The sequence below is a fragment of the Tasmannia lanceolata genome, unplaced genomic scaffold (genome assembly GCF_043159265.1).
Source record: "Tasmannia lanceolata isolate RefF3 unplaced genomic scaffold, GAP_Taslan_0.1 ptg000011l, whole genome shotgun sequence".
NCBI classification, from domain to species: domain Eukaryota; kingdom Viridiplantae; phylum Streptophyta; class Magnoliopsida; order Canellales; family Winteraceae; genus Tasmannia; species Tasmannia lanceolata.
The window spans coordinates 11,081,325-11,101,801 of record NW_027518688.1 but is presented as its reverse complement, the minus strand read 5'-3'; positions in this window follow the sequence as shown (position 1 = coordinate 11,101,801).

The window sequence follows — 20,477 nt, the reverse complement described above, 5'->3', positions numbered from 1 at the left end:
TCCTCCTTGATCCCGCTTGTGAACGGTGTGACGGTGTCTCATTTTCTTCTAAAAATCGTTTGAGAACGATCTTTGTTCCTTCTCTTCAGAATCCATTTGAAAATGATATCTAAGTCTCTCATTGCCCGTTTGTGAACGGCGCCGCATCGGGATTATTTTTCATTCTAAGTTGCGTGATTTTCTTTCTTAGATTGAATTCATTTCTCCATTTATTATGAACTACCAGCTCATGGTAGCAAGAATAAAAATGATTTTTATTACATTTCAATTCTAGGACTTCGTTTAGGGTCTTGCATTAGGTAGTATATGTTTGCGTCTAGGTTGCATTTTGTCTGGAGTCCTTTGTTGATTAAAGCTGTGCAAAATGGCTCTATCACTTTTGCTTTGGTATCTGATGACTACGTCATCTCTACCAAAGAGGGGCATCTGTAGACACCCCGATTTTGCTAAGCTTTAAAAAATGAAAGATTCGATAGTATCATCGAGTCTTGAGTCCGTATTGAGCATTAAATTAGGCATTTATGCATTTTAGGGTAGATTTCACCTCATTATGGGAGTTTTGAAGTTGATTCGCGATCCTGAAGGTCTGTAGGGGGTTCCTTTGGCCTCCGAAAGATGTAAAATCAAGTTTTTAAGCAAGTGAAAAAACCTGCTATTTTTAGAATTTTCAGGGTTTCCCTCATTTTTGCCCATTTTGCACTACAGGGGTATTTTGGTCATTCCTGATGTGTCCCGTTTGAACCCCGAGCTGTGTCCGAGAGATCTTGAGCGATTACATGAATTTTGAAAAAGCTACTATTTTTAGAAGCTCATGGGGCTTCCACATTTTCATCATCTTATGGATGTTTCAATCATTTGTCATATATCCAAAACCATCTCGAGGGTACGGCTGATGGATTAGGAGTAATTTCGTAAGATTTAGAAAACCTGCTAAATTTAGATCTCTCAAGATTTTCTCTTAGTCTTACACTTCGGGGGTATTTTAGACATTTCCAATATATCATATTTGGTCCCTAAGTTGTGTCTAAAAAATCTTGAGTCCGTTCATAAATTTTTGGAAATCTGCTATTTTTTGAATTTCTCAGGGTTTTCCCTAGTCTCGCCAAATTGTAGCACCTCGGGGTAATTTGGTCTTTTCATGTGTAATTCTTTTGATCCCCGAAATATGTCTGAGAGATTATGAATGATTTCCTGAATTTTGGAAAACCTGCTAAATTTAGAATTTCTCACGGGTTTCGCTTAATTTGGAAATTTTAAGTGTTGAGGGCATTTTGGGTATTTTCATGGGATACCAAATGATCCTGTTTAATATTGCTCACCGAAAGGACCCAATTTTGAAAGTTTCTATTTTTGAAGTTTGACTATAAAGGCTTTCCATTTTTAATTTTTCCCTTTAGGGGTGAACCAATCTGAGGATATTTTAGTCGCATTTGGATGTCTAACAGTCAAATATGGGCATTTTGGTCCGAAAAGTTGTTTTCCAAAAAAGATGGTCAGATCATGTGTGAGGGATGCACCATAAATGTCAAATGGGTTGGATCCATATATAGAATGTTGAATTTAGAAAGATTTTATTGAATTTTTACGGAAAAACCCGAAACCCGTGTGAAATGGCCCATTGGGCTAAAGCTTGCAAAGATGGAGCTCATGTGGGTTCACCCATATGGGTCGACCACCATGGTGGGCACCCCACATGGCTGACCCGCATGAGTTGAGCACCCAACCTTGATGATGTCACAATGGTGACATCATATTTGTTAAAAGAAAAATAAAAAGAATAAAAAAAAAGAAAAGAAGGAAAAAGGAAAAGATGAATGATTGCTTAAAAATGTTTTCTTCCAAAGAAGCAATATGGAATGAGAATAGCATGTCTTGATTGACAAGAAATTAAGATTTGAATCAAATCAAATTTGGAAACAAGAAAGAAAGAAAGTAAGAGGGGAAAATTGGAAACAAGCCAAAAAGAGAGCTGTCACATTGGAAACTACTATTTCTCTCTTAACCCTAGCTTTTTTGTATAAAAATCAAAGCAAACAATCCTAGGAAGGATTCTGTAAGCCCCACGGTCAACTCTCTTATCTTGTTTTGATGATTCTAAACATAATTGATTATGTTCTTGAATACTAATCAATTTGCCTTGAAGTGTTGTGTTAAGATATGTTAATCATTGAAGGAACCAACACACCACATGGTCATGCTTGAAGATGTACTACACAAGAGTCAAAGGAGCTAAGTGGAGCTCACATCATCTCTCAAGCAAACATACACAAAATGGAAGACCAAGGCTAAAGAGAAGTTGAAGGTTACATATATTTCATTGTACATATTTTCTCTTTAGATTTCTAAGTCAAGGCAAGGTGTTTCAAAAGAGTTTTCAAAAACACTTAAGAACTTAAATGGTTTAGTGAATGGTTATGTGGTGGACCAACATATTGGGACCCTCATAAACATTCCAAATTATCTTAGGAATTGAGTTCCAAAAGCCCAAAATCAAATATCAACAAAAATATAAAAAGTCTACTGATTTTAGGCTTCTCGGAGCTCCGAGCTCGGAACTCCGAGAGTTCCCTCGGAGCTCCGAGAAATGGTCCAGTAGTATTTTCCAACTTCTGGCCATTTTCTCGGAACTCCGAGAAATGGTCTAGTAGAATTTTTCTTCTTCTGCCAGTTCTCTCGGAACTCCGAGAATTTGTCTCGGAACTCCGAGAACGTCGCGACAGCTCAAAATATAGCCGTTGGCTTTTGAATTAAAAATTGGTTTTTGATTTCTTTAACCCCAAACGGTCATATTTTGTTGAGAAACTCTATATACACCTTCAAGAGGATTATTTTTCTTTCTTGAATATTTGGAAAAACATCCTTAAGCATTCAAACACTTGCAAATCCTTTGAGCTTGAGAATTTATTTTCTTCTCCCCAAACTTGCCTTGCAACTTGCAAATCTTTTGAGTTTGGATTTAGGCCTTCACTTGCAACCTGTATTGAAGAGCAATCAAAGGGACAACATTGTGCATCAAGCTTTCAAGAGAGGCCAAGCAAATCTTCATCTTCTATTATTGTAAAGGTGGCTAGGGCATCCTATCTTAATACCCTAGGGAGTATCGCTTAGAACTCGGCGAAGAAGGAGAGTCGGTGTGAAGGTGTTAAGGGCATCCTCATTTAATATCCCTTGGAAGTGTAATCGCCTCGGAACCTGGCATCGTGGAGGTCTCACATAGTGGAAATCCTTAAGGACGATCTTAAGAAGAGTGGAGTAGGGCTTTGCCCGAACCACTATATATCGGTGTGTTCCTTCTTTTTCTTGCACTTTCATTCTTGTTTTTGGTTTGGCATTTCATTTTGTTTTGATCTTATTTGAACTAACCAAAACCTAATCAAGAGAAGAAAATTCAAATTAGGTTCAATACTTAAAATTTAAAAAGGCATAATTTAGTGTTAAAACCAATTCACCCCCCCTCTTGTTTATTTCAATTGGTATCAAAGGCTCGTCTCTACTTTATTTAAAATCCTAACCGGTCTAGAGAAAAGATTCTAAAAATGGCAAACTACCCTCAACACCATGAAGGATACTCAAACACTAGGCCAGCCTATTTTGATGGAACAAATTATGGTTTTTGGAAAACCAAAATGAAAATATTTTTAACCCAAGATTACCAAATGTGGAGAGCCATTCATAATGGATACACCTTGCCCACTAGAAATCTAAATGATTGGACCGAAGCCGAACAACAAGCCTCAAACTACAATGCCAAAGCCATGAATTCTCTAATTTGTGCTTTGTCACCCGATAAATTCAATAGAGTGTCAAACTTGAATTCGGCTAAAGAAATTTGGGACATCTTAGAAGTTCCCATGAGGGAACTAACCAAGTTAAGGAATCTAAAATGAATCATCTATTTAGGCAATATGAACTCTTTCAAATGACACCCGATGAAACTATTGTCGACATGTACACTCGATTCACTAACCTTGTAAATGGACTAAGGGGACTTGGAAAATAATTTTCAAATAGAGATTTAGTGGCAAAAATCCTTGGATCCCTACCTTTATCATGGGAATCCAAAACTTCCGCAATCACCGAATCCAAGGACATGAACACATTAAACCTAGATGAACTAATAGGGTCCTTGATAACCCATGACATGATTTTCAAAATAAAAGCACCCGAAATTGAAAACAAAATTGAAAAAGGAAAATGTGTTGCTTTTGCTTGCAATGTAGGTGATAATGAAGAGGCAAATGAAGACATGGAAGATGAAGTAACCCTCATAATAAGAAGGATCAAGTTCTTGCAAAGGAATATGGGAGGCATGAGAAATAGAATGACCAATCCTTCACTCAAGAAGAAAGAAGAGCTCGGTGACGGATCATCTCAACCCCGATGCTATGGATGCAAGAAACTTGGACACATTCGTCCGGATTGTCCACTCAACAATGAGCCTACCTCAAACAATCGTTTTAAGAGAAGAGAAGGCAAGAAATGAATGACCACCACATGGGATGAGGACAATGAAAGTGAAGGCAAACCAAATGATGGAGAAGATTGATTGATAGCAAAAAATATTTGCTTCATGGCCTTAACAAATGACAATCAAGAGGTAAATACTTTAAATGATGTCATTATTTTAAAAGAAGTTCTTGATCCTTGCAAAATGCACATGATGAACTTAAAATTGAATTTGATAAAAATGCATCACTTGAAAATTCTCTTTCTAACTTGACAAAAGAATTTGGTTGGTTAAAGAAAGATCAAGAATTTTTAGATGATGAAAATGAAAAATATAAAGTTGAAATTCATGATTTAAATGCTACCATCAAAATCTTAAATGAAAATCGACAAGAACTATCTATTGAAAACAACAAGCTAAAGCATGAAAATAGTAAACTATCTCATGAATATGATGAACTAAAGAAACTTTTTGAAAAATTTGAACATAGTTCACTAAAATTGGATAGGCTTGTTAATATTCAAAGATTATCACATGATAAAAGTGGACTTGGACATAAATGGAATACTACAATATCAAACTATAAAAACAAATTTGTAAAGTCTTCTTCTAGTGGTACTAAAACTTATTTTTATTGTGGTCTAGAAGAACATTATAAAGTTGCTTGCATATATGCTAAACAAGATAAAATCAAATTGAACTCTAAAGTGAAAATAAATGAACTTAGCAAGATTAGAAAGATTTGGGTACCTAAAGGATCTCACTTGCCTATTCATATGTAGGTATGCCTTAAAAGCCATAACAAGAAGAACACATGGTACCTTGATAGTGGATGCTCTAGACACATGACCGGAGACCTCACTCAATTTGCATCCCTATCACTCAAGGATGGCGGAGATGTTACCTTTGGAGATGATAAGAAAGGAAAAGTCAAAGGAGAAGGCACCATAGGTAACTCTCCTCTCCCATACATGATGTACTTTATGTTGATGGCTTATCCCATAATCTTATTAGCATTAGTCAATTGTGTGACAATGGTTTTGAAGTAGTCCTCAACCCCGACAAATGCATTGTTAAGAATAAGATAGATGAAAAAGTACAATTCATACGTTCTAGAGACAATAACATTTACACTATTGGGCTAGATGATCTTAGACTCCAAAATGTTACTTGTCTTAATGCCATTAGTGAAGATTCTTAGTTATGGCATAGGAGGTTGGGTCATGCCGGAATGGATCTCATTTCAACCCTCTCCTCAAAAGATATTGTTAGAGGATTGCCTAAGTTCAAGTACACCAAAGATCACATTTGTAGAACTTGTTAATTAGGCAAACAATTGAAGAGCTCATTTGCCCCTAAAAATATAATCTCAACCACTTACCCCTTGCAACTACTTCATATGAATCTTTTTGGACCAATGAAGACAAGTAGCCTAGGTGGAAAGAGGTACGTGTTTGTCATTGTGGATGACTACTCACGATTTAATTGGGTCATATTTTTAGCACATAAAGATGAAACCTATGAAAATTTTCTTAAGTTGTGTAATCAAGTCCAAAATGAGAAAGGTATTGCCATATCTTACATTAGGAGTGACCATGGAACGGAATTTGAAAATGTACACTTTGACACTTACTGTAATGAACATGGCATCAAACACAACTTTTCGGCACCTAGGACACCTCAACAAAATGGGGTTGTAGAAAGAAAGAACTGAACCCTCCAAGAAATGGCTAGAACCATGTTACATGAGAATGATCTCCCTAGATACTTTTGGGCGGAAGCGGTTAACACCGCTTGCTATATCATAAATATGGTATATATGAGGCCAATTTCTAAGAAAACACCTTATGAGCTTTGAAAAAACTTGAAACCAAATATAAGATATTTTAGAGTGTTTGGTTGTAAATGCTACATCTTGAACATTAAAGATAACCTATACAAATTTGATAAGAAGTCGGATGATGGCATATTCTTAGGGTATTCTATACATACCAAGGTATATAGAGTATTTAATAGAAGAACCCTAGTTGTAGAAGAATCCATGCATGTTACGTTTGATGAGAGAGAGCTAACACCTCAAGAAATGCCACATGATGAGGATGAACCTATTGAATACCTATTACCTAAGACAAATGCTCCTCCCCATGCATCTACAAGTAATACATTACCTAGTGAGGAAGTAGAGAATGTAGATGATGAATCATTACCTAGGGATAAGAGAATATTAGTAGATCATCCTGAATCCCAAATCTTAGGTGATGCCACATCGCTAGTGTGGGACCCGATCCCGCGAGAGGGGTGGGGCGCGAGCCGCCACGCTCTCTCTTGGTCTCTCGTACCCACGCGATTGACGTGTGCATTTTAATTATTGATTTTAATTCATCTTTTATGTGAACTTGGGATCACTAAGGCAATCCGAATTCCACACAAAAGAGACTGACAGAGTCGCCACTTAGATGTGAGATCTAGGACTCGTAATTAACCAGAAATCTAGACTCGCTACCTGGTTGCAAGAATGGAAGGTATGGGGATTTATCCACCACATGCACCATTCCTGCCCGATAATCGGTCTTCAATTCCAAAAGCTAACTCTTTTAAATTCATTTTAAATGGCTCATTCAACTCTTTATTAATGTGCTAGCTATGTGACATGCATCCTATGATCTAATTTCAATGTGAATCCTAAATGTGTATCTTGATTTCTTAATTTGTCTGGATTCAATCTAAGTGAAAGTTCTCCTAAAATTCTAATTTCATGGAAAATCCTAAATAATTTAATTAAGCATGTATAAGCAAATTAATATACAAAAACCCCACAATTTGTTGTGGAGCCGACTCGCAGTTGGTATGCCATCAGACATCCAAGCTGCCTACGTACCCAAGCCTCACTGGGATCAGAGTCGACGTAGTTCGGTGCACCTAAGCTAAGCTACTTATGCCTAACTCGACTAAGACACCGACCTAGACGGGATTGACTGTTTCAACAGTTTTAGGAGAAGTTATTTAATTCAAGTTGAGGATTTTATTATCCTAGGATTTCATCTAAGATTGTATATGATTCTTATCTAAATGCAAGTTATTCCTTAGACTAATGCAGGTTAGCCTACATCCTAGTTTACTAGGCTTGTCCTAGGGAAAGATTGGGTGACTAGTGTAACTAGACCTATGGCACGGTTGCTATTCATAGCAAGCGTCCGTGATGAGGCTGGACTCCTAACTCTAGGACTCCCTAAAACCTAAGACTCCCTAAAACCTAAGACTCCCTAAAACCTAGGACACGACCTGACACCAGTGTTCCTAAATTGGGCTCCAATGGTTCTTACGACGGAAACCGCGATCCAACGGTTCCGAAAGACACAAGACAAATCGATTTAAATTCTCGAGGTTAATGAATTTCAGATTTCAAGGATTTTCAGTTTCTGGACATTCAAGGATTACCAATGGTTCTAGGGTTCACCAATCTCGGCCCAGAATAGCATCCAAGGAAGGGAATCGTGCGCTCTTTCCTTGCGCAATTTAATACTTAGGTTATAGCACCTTATTGCCTGGCATATCTCAGGATTTCCGTGGACAGTAACCTCGGAGCCAACAACGTGCTATAGCTTAAATATTCAAATTGTCAAAGATCGAGTGCAATAGGGATACGATTATGGATGCGCTGGCCATTTTTCCAGGGAAATCTAAAGATCCTAAGATTTCTGTTTCAATGGATTAAGGAGTTAATATGTGACAGAGATTTAAGGTTCTTTAGAGATTTTCAGATGATTTTCAATTAATTTCGAATTTTCAACGAATTTTACCAATTTTGAACATATGAGTGATTTTACAAGTGAAACTGTTGTAAACGAATTCGAAATGAGTTGAAACTTCTACAGCAGCAAGATATGATGAAATATAGCTTACTGAAAGATTTTTACAGATTTTTACACTAAGCTCATATTTAATTTTGATTTAACAATTAATTAATCAGATTGCAAAAATAACACAGAAACTACTAGAAATAGAAATCTAAATACAATGAAATTTCTACAGAAATAAGATATGAGTAAATATAGAATGCTGTGAGAGTTTCATGAATTTTAGAAACTATTTACTATCAATTTCGGATTTTTCAATTTTCAGCCTAGATTATGAATTAACACTACATCCCATATGAAACAAGTTTTCAATCACTTGAAAATTTTACAGCAGTAAGAAATATGAAATATAAGACTAATCTTAAAAGTTTGAGAATTTTATCTGTGATCTGATATCAGTAAAAATTCCCCCAAAATCTGATAATTTTCAAAGAAAGCATAAAATAATATACCAAACAAACTCTAAAAATTCTCAAACATTCATGGTAGAATGTATCAGTATCATATGATTTTCCCAAAAAATTTCATTAATTTTGGAATTCGTTTAGTATATATTTTATTTTTCTTCGTCGAAAAGATATTTTTGAAGAGTTTTCTATTTTTAAAACACGATTTTCGAGAAAATTACGATTCCGGAAAATGTCCTCCAACCTTGTTCTGATGTGATGAACACAAGAAAAATTTAAAATTCCAAAAAATAGATCATCCTGAGATGGCTATTTTTTCGAATTTCGCAATTACTCAGCCAATATTTTAAATAAAATACCACTCTTCACTCAAATTCTAAAAAACCGTTGATCCAATGTTCGATCCAATCCGATAGTTATTTTAATCTATTTAAGTAGAACATCGTATTAAATTCTGGGACGAAACGGATTTGAAACACTCATGCAGATCATGATTTTTAGCTCACACATTTAATATTGAATTAAATGCTAAAACCCATGCAAAAATCCGAAAATATACCAAATAATTCTAAAAAAAAACCGAGAACAGTGTACCTACCTACGGTGAAGATCCTCGCCGAATTCGAGAGCCGCAGAGTCCGAAAATCTCGCCGAAGCTCGATCCGACCTCCCGCTTTCTTTCTTTCTTTCTTTCTTCATTTTTTTTTTAATATATTTTGCTTGTTGTTCTTCTCACTGCTGATGGGGATGAGGTGGATGAGAGGGGGGCCAAGAGAGAGTTAGAGAGACAGAGAGACTAAGAGGGAATGAGAGTGAGAGGTAGAGATAGAGAGAGAACGGTATATAGGGAGTGAGAGTGAGGCCGAAAGAGAGGCTAAGAGGGAATGAGAGTGAGAGGTAGAGATAGAGAGAGAGGTAGAGAGAATGAGAGTGAGAGGGATAGATGAACACACACAGAGAGAGAGAGAGAGAGAGAGAGAGAGAGGGATCCGAGAGAGATGATGAGATAGAGGGAGAGTGGAGATAAACAGAGAGAGAGAAAGGGAGAGAGACAGAGAGGGGCCAAGGGAGAGCGAGAGGGTGAGAGAGAGAGAGAGAGAGAGAGAGAGTGAGGGCGAGTGAAAACAGAGTGAGAGCCCTCCCACGCCCTCTCCTTTTTTTTTTCTTTTTTTTTTCTTTCTTTTGCTCTTCTTTTCTTCGGCTATGGAGGGTGGGAGAGATATAGTCTGCTGAACATGGATTGTCCTCCCCTTTTCCAGCCATACCTTTTTTTTTTAACAAGCAAGAGCATGTTCCAGTAACTTGCCAAAAACCAAATAGAGCTGCCCCAAAACTCCATACGTTAGACCCATCTCAGCCGAATGATGAGAGAATCCAAAACCGTTTTGAGAGAGTGAGAGTCGCAGGTTTCCTCTTAAGTTCTTGCCTTCTAGAATAATACCTAACCATAATAAGGTATATCTTTTAATGAAAATAGGGAAAACCTGTACACTTGGCAACCTTGCACAATCGCAATCTCGCACACTTGGACGAATATAAGTAGAAACAATTAGTGGGGCGCCCTTGAATGACCGAATCCCATTGATATAAATTAAAATATTTTAAGCAACTAGTGAGACTACTCATCTGCCAAAACCCAAAGATATGATCCGATCATGAGATTTTAATGGGCCCACTCATATTAATAATCACAGCCCATTTCTCAGTTCACATCCACCGCCCTTTCTTAATTGAAGAAATATACAGCCCACTTCCAATTGATACCCAAGACCTTCCTACTTAAAATATCTTATTTTTAACAACTAATGATGCTTTCCACTTCAGCCCATGAAAATACACAATTTTCTCAATTTGGAATCTCATACCTGGCAATTCGGTCATTGCATGGCTACCTTTCCCATTTTATAATTATATCCATTTATATTTTACCTTCCAAGTCAACTCCCCTAAAGCAATTTAGTAATGATTTCACCACTTCCAAAGTTATGAACGGTTTGTGTTTTTCCCAAATCAAGAATATCATATACATATAATGTCTAAGTATATATAGCACTTTATCCACTATAGTCCAAACGAGTGATGTAAGCCTTCATTCTTGATAATTGCTACTTCTAAATTGGTTTCTAAATCATGACCAAAGTATATAAATAGCATGAGAAGGCCCACCATACAAGGCACATATTATGGCATCTGAATTAGTTTTCATAAAATGATCTAAACCGTTCACGTAATTAGCCACAATGACAATTGATTGTGCTTCTAGTTTATTTCCATAAGTTGATCCAACCGTCCAAATAATAGCCACAATGTAAATCGGTTGTGTGACCAAAATATAATTTCCACTGATTGATCCAAACCATCAAATTTGTAGGCTTCAATATGAATTTTGATCTTACCAATGGTCGCACTTCTTGAATCAAATTAGAGGGCTGATCTTAACCCTTCAAAAGACGGTCAACAAATGTGAATTAATTCCCCCTTTGCTTGAATTCTTGCGAATAACATTTCTCAACATTTAGCGGGAACATGCAAAACACGACGGAAACGACCAAAAATATTTAGAAATGTAACAGGCGGACGCGGGAAGGAAAGACATTGGAAAACCAATAGAAAAACACTAATTTCTTTATCGATTAAGGCAGATGAAATTACAAGGGTGGTCCCTAGTACGGCAACTATGAGGAGTGAGAATTAATTAGGTTGCTAACAAGTTTTAATCTTTTGAAAACTCAAACCTAAATTGAAAATTAAGAGATCAAAATGAAATTCAAGCACACAAGTTAAAGGTGCAATGCAAAGTAAAGAGCTAGAGTTCAAGAGAGAGTGCACCCGAGATTTAAAGTGGTTCGGTCCTCAAAACGCGAGGCCTACTCCACTCCACCAACAAAGACCCGTTGATGGCTTCACTAAGAGATCTTCTTAACTTTGGCGAAGATCGGTGCCGATTACAAATTCCGATCACCTTTAACCTTGGTGGCAATCCTCACCACGGAGAGTGGGCTACGCTTCTCCGAACACTCGCCCGAATACAATTTCTTGAATACGAAAGAAAGAACAAAAATCCCTCACAAGGGTTTACAACTTTGCAGAAGATGTACAAATATAGCCTATAGATCCGAATCCTAATCTTAGATGATGAGAGGCATAAACAAGTTTGATTCACTCTAAGGATGTTCAAGTAGGTTTTTAGAGTGTTAGGATTGATGGTTTGGAAGTTTAGAATGCCCATATATATAGGAAAACCAAAATATGATCGTTCAATGGCATTGTGGTAATTCCAGCAAAATTCCCAACACTCAAAATATGACCGTTACAATGTTCTCGGAGTTCCGAGAATATTTCTCGGAGTTCTGAGAAAAAATCTCGGAGTTCCGGGAATACAAACAGAAGATGAAAAAAAGTCTACTGGACCATTTCTCGGAGTTCCGAGAATTCTCTCGGAGTTCCGAGAATTCTCTCGGAGTTCCGAGAAGCCTATGAAGAGCAGATTTTCACTTCATGTTTTTGGGCTTCCAACTTAACACAAAGATGGGATTGCTATGTGTAAGCCCAATGGTTTTTACCTTGGCATTCCCATCTTGTTTTGATGATTCCAATACACAAGTGATCATTTATCACTAATGTGTTTGTTTGTCTAAGTTGTAGATCTTGATAAAGTAAGATCAAGGATGCTTGGATTGAAGGCCAAGAAGCCCACATTGGACCACTAATTGGAAGGCCAAAGTCATCAAGCAAGAAGTCATGAAGACTTGAAGACATGAAGAAATTAATATTGAAGACCATTTTTTAATGTAATTGATCCAAACCTAGATTAGGTTTTTAGAGGCATGATTAAAGTAATCTCACACACCCTAAATAAACAAGTGATTGTACTTGTGGAGTTCCAACACCTTGGAACCCTCATAGCAATCCCATCTTGATTGAGAACTGGAAGCCTAAAAACAGAATTGAAAATCTGCTCTGCATAGGCTTCTCGGAACTCCGAGAGGTTTTCTCGGAACTCCGAGAATTCTCGGAACTCCGAGAAATGGTCCAGTAGACTTTTTCCAATTTCTGTGAGGCTTCTCGGAACTCCGAGATTTTTTCTCGGAACTCCGAGAATTATTCTCGGAACTCCGAGAACACTCCAACGGTCTGAAAAAGAGCCGTTTGGAATTTTGCTGGAATTACCTCAATGCCATTGAACGGTCATATTTTGGTTTTCCTATAAGTATGGGTGTTCTAAACATACAAACTATCAATCCTAACACTCTTAAACTTCATTTGAATACCCAAGAGTGAATCAAGCTTCAATTGTGCCTCTCATCACCAACTCTAGGATTTGGATCATAGGCTCTCAATTGTACATCTTTTGTAACCCTTGTGAAGGGATCTTTTAGTTCTTTCTTTCATCTTTCAAGATTTGTATTCGGGCGAGTATTCGGAGAAGCGGAGCCCTTTTTTCTCCGTGGTGAGGATTGCCACCAAGGTTAAAGCAATTGTAATTGGCACCGATCTTCGCCAAGGTTAAGAAGATCAAATAGTGAAGCCATCAACGGGTTTGGTTGGTGGAGTGGAGTAGGCCTCGGGTTTGAGGACCGAACCACTTTAAATCTCGGGTGCACTCTTTCTATCTCTTTGCTCTTTCATTTGCATTGCACCATTAGATTTAACTTGTATGCTTAAAATATTGTTTTTGATCTCTTAATCGGTTTAAGTTTTTCAAATTGGTAAATTCTAGTTTTCTTAAACAACCGTATTCTCCCTCCTCATAGTTGCCATTTCTAATTCAACTTGGGACCCCCTATATCGGATTTTCACTTGGTATCAGAGCCTTGGCTCTTAAAAGATTTTAAAATTTTTGTAAAAGTTATTTCAAAATCTAACTAGGGAAAGATTTTATTTGGCAACTTCTAATTGTGAAATGGCACACCAAATTGGAACCGGACTTCCGGAAGGCCATTCCACAACTAGACCTCCTTTCTTCAATGGGTCAAACTATGGACATTGGAAAACAAGGATGCGCATCTATCTTCTTTCGATAGATGTGGAACTTTGGTACATTGTTGAAAATGGATACAATGTACCTTCCAATCCTTTTGAAGAATGGAATGTGGTAGAGAAAAGGCAAGCTAATTTGAACTACAAAGCAATAAATTCATTGTTTTGTGCCTTAGCTACCGAGGAGTTTAATAGAGTTGCTCTTTTTGATTCCGCCAAGACTATTTGGGATACCCTTGCAACTACCCATGAGGGAACATCACAAGTCAAGGATTCCAAAATAAACTTGTTAAAGAGCAAGTATGAAATGTTTAGAATGAGTCCAAACGAGAGTATTTCGGAAATGTATACTCGTTTTTCTATTATTTCTAACGAACTAGCTAATCTTGGTAAATCTTATCCTAACGATGAGCTTGTGAGTAAGTTACTTAGGTCTCTTCCTCCCCATTGGGATCCAAAGGTGACCGCGATTCAAGAGTCAAAAAATCTCAAGACTCTAACCATAGAGGAGCTTGTAGGATCTCTCATCACCCATGAGATGCTCCTTACTAGCCGACAAGAGGAAAAGAAGCCAAAGGAGAAGGAGAGGGAATTTAGATCCCTAGCACTCAAGGCTTCCAAGGAAGACTCATCAAGTGAAGCGGATAGTGACGAAGAAGAAGCTTTACGAAGATTCAAGAGCTTGTGGAGAAAGAAGCATAAGAAAGATAAGAAGAAGAAAGAGGAAAGTGATGTTGAAAGAGCCTTAAGATGCTTCAATTGCAAGAAGATTGGACACAAAAGACCGGATTGTCCACTTCTAAAATCTACTTCCTCTAAGTACAAGGGTAAGAAGGATTGGAAGAAGCATAAGGCTCTTGCCGCCGGTTGGGATGCGTTAAGCACATCGGGCAAAAGCTCAAGTGAAGGGGAAGAAAATAAAAAAGATGATCTTTGTTTCATGACAATCACCCATGAAGTTGAGGTAAACTCTAACCCCTCATATTCTTCATCTAGTAGTAAAAGTGATAGTATACCTTATGATGAATTATGTGAAACCTTGCATACCCAAATTTCCAAAAACAAAGTTCTTAAAAAATCCATTTTAAAGTTAGAAAAAGAACTTGATTTTTTGAAAAGTGATTTATCTTCTTCCATATCTCAAGAACAAGTTACACTTGAAAATCATAAACTTGAGATTAATACCCTTAAGGGTAGCTTGGATGAGAAAACTTGCCAACTTTTAAAATTTCAAAATATGGCAAGCTCCTCCAACTCTTATGAAGATGAAAGAAATGAGCTTTTAGTTCAAACATCCCATCTTCATAATGAAAATGAAAGACTTAGATTATGTTTACATGGATTTCTAAATGGAAATAAAATAATTGACATAATCCTAAGTAAAACTAGTCTTAGACCTCAACATGCTTATCATGATAGGACTAGTGTATCTAACCCTCTTGTTAGATGCCATTTTTGTGGAATGAATGGTCATTACCAATTCCAATGTGCATCCAAGAGTAGGGCTAGATGTGGGACCAAGAAATCTTGGGTTCCCAAAACCCCCATATGATGATATTCATATTGTGTAGATTAGGGTTTTTGAACTTAAAATTGAATATATTTCATTTGTATGTTTTGTTTGATAACCCCTCTTGTATTGTAAAATTATTTTAACTAGGGGGAGTTAAAATTGAATTTTTCTTTGAAAAAGGGGGAGCTTTAAAATTGTAAATTTTAAACCCTTGTTTTTCTTACCCCTTCTTTTTGTTGATGACAAAGGGGGAGAAGAATCTAGAGCAATGTCTCTAGTGTAAGAAAAATGTGAAAAGATTATATGCTTTAATTTGTAAATCTCTTGTGCTTGTCATCATAAAAAAGAGGGAGATTGTAAGCCCAATGGTTTTTACCTTGGCATTCCCATCTTGTTTTGATGATTCCAATACACAAGTGATCATTTATCACTAATGTGTTTGTTTGTCTAAGTTGTAGATCTTGATAAAGTAAGATCAAGGATGCTTGGATTGAAGGCCAAGAAGCCCACATTGGACCACTAATTGGAAGGCCAAAGTCATCAAGCAAGAAGTCATGAAGACTTGAAGACATGAAGAAATTAATATTGAAGACCATTTTTTAATGTAATTGATCCAAACCTAGATTAGGTTTTTAGAGGCATGATTAAAGTAATCTCACACACCCTAAATAAACAAGTGATTGTACTTGTGGAGTTCCAACACCTTGGAACCCTCATAGCAATCCCATCTTGATTGAGAACTGGAAGCCTAAAAACAGAATTGAAAATCTGCTCTGCATAGGCTTCTCGGAACTCCGAGAGGTTTTCTCGGAACTCCGAGAATTCTCGGAACTCCGAGAATTATTCTCGGAACTCCGAGAAATGGTCCAGTAGACTTTTTCCAATTTCTGTGAGGCTTCTCGGAACTCCGAGATTTTTTCTCGGAACTCCGAGAATTCTCGGAACTCCGAGAATTATTCTCGGAACTCCGAGAATTATTCTCGGAACTCCGAGAACACTCCAACGGTCTGAAAAAGAGCCGTTTGGAATTTTGCTGGAATTACCTCAATGCCATTGAACGGTCATATTTTGGTTTTCCTATAAGTATGGGTGTTCTAAACATACAAACTATCAATCCTAACACTCTTAAACTTCATTTGAATACCCAAGAGTGAATCAAGCTTCAATTGTGCCTCTCATCACCAACTCTAGGATTTGGATCATAGGCTCTTAATTGTACATCTTTTGTAACCCTTGTGAAGGGATCTTTTAGTTCTTTCTTTCATCTTTCAAGATTTGTATTCGGGCGAGTATTCGGAGAAGCGGAGCCCTTTTTTCTCCGTGGTGAGGATTGCCACCAAGGTTAAAGCAATTGTAATTGGCACCGATCTTCGCCAAGGTTAAGAAGATCAAATAGTGAAGCCATCAACGGGTTTGGTTGGTGGAGTGGAGTAGGCCTCGGGTTTGAGGACCGAACCACTTTAAATCTCGGGTGCACTCTTTCTATCTCTTTGCTCTTTCATTTGCATTGCACCATTAGATTTAACTTGTATGCTTAAAATATTGTTTTTGATCTCTTAATCGGTTTAAGTTTTTCAAATTGGTAAATTCTAGTTTTCTTAAACAACCGTATTCTCCCTCCTCATAGTTGCCATTTCTAATTCAACTTGGGACCCCTTATATCGGATTTTCACTATGAGGGTTCCAAGGTGTTGGAACTCCACAAATACAATCACTTCTATTATATTTTTAGGGTGTGTGTTTATTTACTTAATTATGCCTTTCAAATCTAAAATTAAGATTGAATCTTAATACAATCTAATATAACTTGATCTTCAATGGATTCTTCAAGTCTTCATTTGTCTTGGATTTTGACGTCTTTGGCCTTCATGAAGTGGTCCAATGAGTGCTTCTTGGCCTCAATCCAAGCAATGTTGTCTTAGCACCAATGTGATCTATAACTTAGACAATCAAACACATTAGTGATCATAAATCACTTGTGTATTGGAATCATCAAAATAAGATGGGAATGCCAAGATGGAAACCTTTGGGCTTACAATCTCCCCCTTTTTGATGATGACAAGCACAAGAGATTTTCCAATAAAAAGCACATATATTTTCCTTACTCAAGAATTCTCTCCCCCTTTGGCATCAATAAAAAAGATTGGGGTAAAAGAGAAACAAAGGGATGAAATATTCAATTTTAAAGCTCCCCCTTTTTCAAGAAAAAAGACAAACCTAGAACTCCCCCTATTTATAATTTTTATTCAACATAAGAGGGGATATTTAATTAACTTTGGAAAAGATATTCAATTTTAAGCAAAAAGCCCCTAATCTAAGCAATTATGAAGATGATCATATGGGGGCTTTGGGAACCCAAGATTTCTTGGTTCCAACACTATCCCTAATCTTAGATGCACATTGGAATTGGTAATGACCATTTATTCCACAATAATGGCATCTAACATGAGGGTTAGATACGCTAGTCCTATCATATGCATGTTTAGGTCTTTGACTAGTCTTCCTTAAGATTATGTCAATAATTTTATCACCATTTAGGAAACCATGGAGACATAATCTTAATCTTTCATTTTCATTATGAAGATGTGTTATTTGATTTAAAGAATCATTAAATTCATCTTCATAAGATTTGGAAGAGCTTGCCATATTTTGAAGTTTTGCAATTTGGCAAGTTTTCTCATCCAAACAACCCTTAAGGGTTTCAATCTCAAGTTTAAAATTTTCAACTTGTGCTTGAGATTTGGAAGAAAATTCATTTTTCAGAAAATTAAGTTCATTTCTAATTTTGAAATGGATTTCTTTTGAACTTTATTTTTAGAAATTTGAGAGTGCAAGGTGGAGCACAATTCATCATATGATATTTTTTCACTATCACTACTAGATGAATAACATGAAGGGTTAGAGTTTACCTCGTCTTCATGGGTGAGTACCATGAAGCAAAGATCGTCTTTCTTTTCTGCCCCTTCGCTTGAACTCTTTCCCGAGGTGCTAGTAGCATCCCATCCGGCGACAAGAGCTTTATGTTTCTTCCATTCCTTCTTTCCCTTGTATTTTGAGGAAGATGACTTGAGAAGTGGACAATCCGGTCTTTTGTGTCCGGCCTTCTTGCAATTATAGCACCTTATTCCTCCTTCTACTTCACTTTCTTCTTTCTTCTTCGTTTTATCCTTTTTATGCTTCTTTCTCCATAAGCTTTTAAATTTCCTTAAAGCTTCTTCTTCATCGCTATCCGACTCGCTAGAGGATGATGAGTTTGCTTTGAAGGCTTTTAGAGCTAGAGATCGACTCTCTTTCTCTTTCTCTTTCGGCTTCTTCTCCTCTTGTCGGCTAGTGAGGAGCATCTCAAGGGTGATGGGAGATCCTACAAGCTCCTCCATGGTTAGCGTCTTGAGATTCTTTGATTCTTGTATGGCGGTTACCTTTGGATCCCAATATGGAGGAAGAGACCTAAGCAACTTACTCACAAGCTCATCGTTAGGATAAGATTTACCAAGATTAGCTAATTCGTTAGAAATTTTAGAAAAACGAGTATACATTTCGGAAATGCTTTCGTTTTGATCCATTCTAAACATTTCATATTTGCTCTTTAACAAGTTTATTTTGGAATCCTTAACTTGAGAAGTTCCCTCATGGGTAACGGCAAGTGTATCCCAAATAATCTTGGCGGAATAAAAAAGAGCAACTCGATTAAACTCCTCCGTAGATAAGGCGCAAAACAAAGAATTTATAGCTTTGTAATTTAAATTTGCATGCCTTTGTTCTACCGTATTCCATTCTTCAAATGGTGTGGAAGGCAAAATGTATCCATTTTCAACAATATGCCAAAGTTCCACATCTATCAAAAGAAGATAGATGCGCATCCTTGTCTTCCAATGTCCATAGTTGGACCCATTAAAGAAGGGAGGTCTAGTTGTGATGAATTTACAATTCTTATGAAAAATGAATTTGAAATGAGCATGATGGGTGAGTTAACCTACTTCTTAGGACTCCAAATTAAACAATACCAAAATGGGATATTTATAAAGCAAGAAAAATATACAAAGGAGTTATTAAAGAAGTATGGCATGGATAGCAGTAAGACATCAAGAATTCCCATGAGTACAACTACTAAGCTATAAAATGATGAATTTGGCAAATCTGTGGACCAAAAGATGTATAGGGGTATGATAGGTAGCTTACTCTATTTGACAGCCAGCAGACCAGACATTATGTTTACTGTCTGTCTCTGTGCTCGATTTCAATCAGATCCAAAGGAGTCTCACCTATCGGCAGTCAAGAAGATCTTCAAGTACTTAAGAGAAACCCAAAGTCTGGGACTATGGTATGAAAGATTTACTGCCTTCACTCTCATTGGATATTCAGATGCAGACTTTGCTGGATGTAGAGTGGATAGAAAAAGCACTAGTGGAACTTGTCAATTCTTGGAAAAATCACTTGTTTCATGGTTTAGCAAGAAACAAAATTCAGTAGCTCTATCCACAACAGAAGCAGAATATGTGGCAACTGGAGCTTGCTGTGCGCAAGTCCTATGGATGAAAAGCACATTGATGGACTATGGAATTATAATAAAAAATATTCTCATGTAATGTGACAATACTAGTGCTATAAACTTGACAAAGAACCCCATACAATACTCAAGAACCAAACATATTGAGATTAGGCACCACTTCATTAGAGATCACTCACAAAAAGGGGATATTTGCTTAAAATATATCAACACTGAGGAACAATTGGCTGATATCTTTACAAAACCCCTTAGTGATGATAGAATATGTTATATCCGAAGTGCCTTGAACATTTGGAGTGCGGATCAAGTCAAAGAAATTGCCAAATAAATACTCTGTGCCTTTCACCAGCTTATCTATATAGTATATATATATATATATATCATCTTTGTTTGGTAGTATCTGCATGAATGAGATGTCACACATTAATCTTAAAAATCACTCAATTGGTACTCTTAGCCTTCTTAGTTCTCTAAGATGGAGAGGTACCTTCACCTTAATTAAAAATACCTAACATTTTGACAATATGTCAACATCTCGATCATGAACAGGTATATGTGCATTACTTGGCTACATATTTTCATACCATAAGCATTGATTTAGGGGGAGTACCTAACTCAATCTTCATTCACTCGTAATTGCTATACATTTTAGTTCTCCCTTTTTGTTGATGACAAAAGGGGGAGAAGTTTGAAATTGATTATCTATTCAATTGCCTATATGCACCATATGCTTTTAATTGTTATCATTTATCATTGTGCATATATT